The sequence below is a fragment of the Chionomys nivalis genome, chromosome 10, assembly GCF_950005125.1.
Source record: "Chionomys nivalis chromosome 10, mChiNiv1.1, whole genome shotgun sequence".
Lineage (NCBI taxonomy): Eukaryota > Metazoa > Chordata > Mammalia > Rodentia > Cricetidae > Chionomys > Chionomys nivalis.
Genome location: NC_080095.1, coordinates 3,527,828 through 3,529,362, shown reverse-complemented (window position 1 = coordinate 3,529,362; position 1,535 = coordinate 3,527,828). Strand labels below are relative to the sequence as shown.

Here is a 1,535-nt window from a genome sequence, read left to right as displayed (position 1 = left end):
ATATTCTGCCCTGCTATTGGCCAAAGCAGTTATTTTTATTTTTTAAAAGAAAACAAACTATCTTTTTTCATTATACATACTAATCCAAGTTGCCACTTCTTCCCCTCCTCCCATTTCCTCCACATACCCTCCCACCCCACCTCCATCCAATTCTCAGAGAGGGTAAGGCACATTGCTTTGGGGAAGGTACAAGACCCTCCCTACTATATGTAGGCTGAGCAAGGTATCATCCAAAGAGAATAGGTTCCGCTGATGGAGGAAGGTCATTGGCTAATAAAGAAACTGCCTTGGCCCATTTGATTGGCCAGCCTTTAGGTGGGTGGAGTAAACAGAATAGAATGCTGGGAGGAAGAGGAAGTGAGTTCAGATGCAGGGCAGTTCCTCTCAGAGACAGATGCCATGCTCCCCTCTCCCAGGCAGAAGCGATGAAGCAAGCTGCCAGATCAGACATGCTGAATCTTTCCTGGTAAGACTGATGCTACACAGATTATTAGAGATGTGTTGATCGGGATATGAGAATTAGGCGACCATGAGCTGGGGTGGCAGGAGCACAGCCCACAGCTCCCTACAACAGGATGGCGCCCAACGTGGGGCTCGAACCCACGACCCTGAGATTAAGAGTCTCATGCTCTACCGACTGAGCTAGCCGGGCTCAGTCGGTAGAGATGGGTTGATCGGGTTATGAGAATTAGGTGACCATGAGCTGGGGCGGCAGGAACACAGCCCACACCTCCCTACAACATTCCCCCAAAAGTCAGTACATGCAATAGGGATAAATCCTAGTGCCACTGCCAGTGGCACCCCAGTCTGTCCCAGTCATGCAACTGTCAACCACATTCAGAGGGACTAGTTTGGTCCTATGCTTGTTCCTTCCCACTCCTGCCAGAGTTTGTGAGCTCACATTATCTCAGGTAGACTGTTTCAGTGGGTGTGCCCATCAAGATATTGACCCCTTTGCTCATAGTCTCACTTTTTCCACTCTTCACCTGAGCTTTGGGAATTTGCTCTAGTGCTCCAATGTGGGTCTCTGTTTCTGTTTCCATCAGTTGCTGGATGAAGGTTCTATGGTGACATTTAGGATATTCATCAGTCGGACTACAGGGCAAGTCAAGAATAGACCCTCTTTCCTCTATTGCTTAGGGTCTTAGCTGGGGTCATCCTTGTGGATTACTGGGAATTTTTCTAGAGCCAGGTTTCTTGCTAACCCTATAATGGCTCCCTCAATTAAGATATCTCTTTTCTTGCTCTCATCTCTGCCCTTCCTCCTTCTCGACTATCCCATTCCATTAAGTTCTCCTTACTCCTTCTTTTCTCCCCTTTTCTTCCCCTTCCACCCTCCCTTCTCTCCCTACCTCAATACTCCCAATTTTGTGAGGTGATCTTGTCTGTTTCTACTTTTCAAGTGAAGCTATATATGTTTTTCTTAAAGTTCACCTTACTATTCTCTTGGATCATAGGCTCAATATTTTTTGTTTATAGCTAGTATCCACTTATGAATGAGTACATACCATATTCATCTTTTTGGGTCTGAGTTA

General features: G+C 46.3%; 1 non-coding gene across 1 annotated transcript; it reads right to left on the bottom strand.

The window, feature by feature from the left end:
* Nucleotides 1-579: 579 nt before the first annotated feature.
* Trnak-cuu (transfer RNA lysine (anticodon CUU)) lies at nt 580-652 on the bottom strand. The gene has a single exon. It is a non-coding gene; the product is annotated as a tRNA-Lys (tRNA).
* Between the last annotated feature and the right edge of the window lie 883 nt (nt 653-1,535).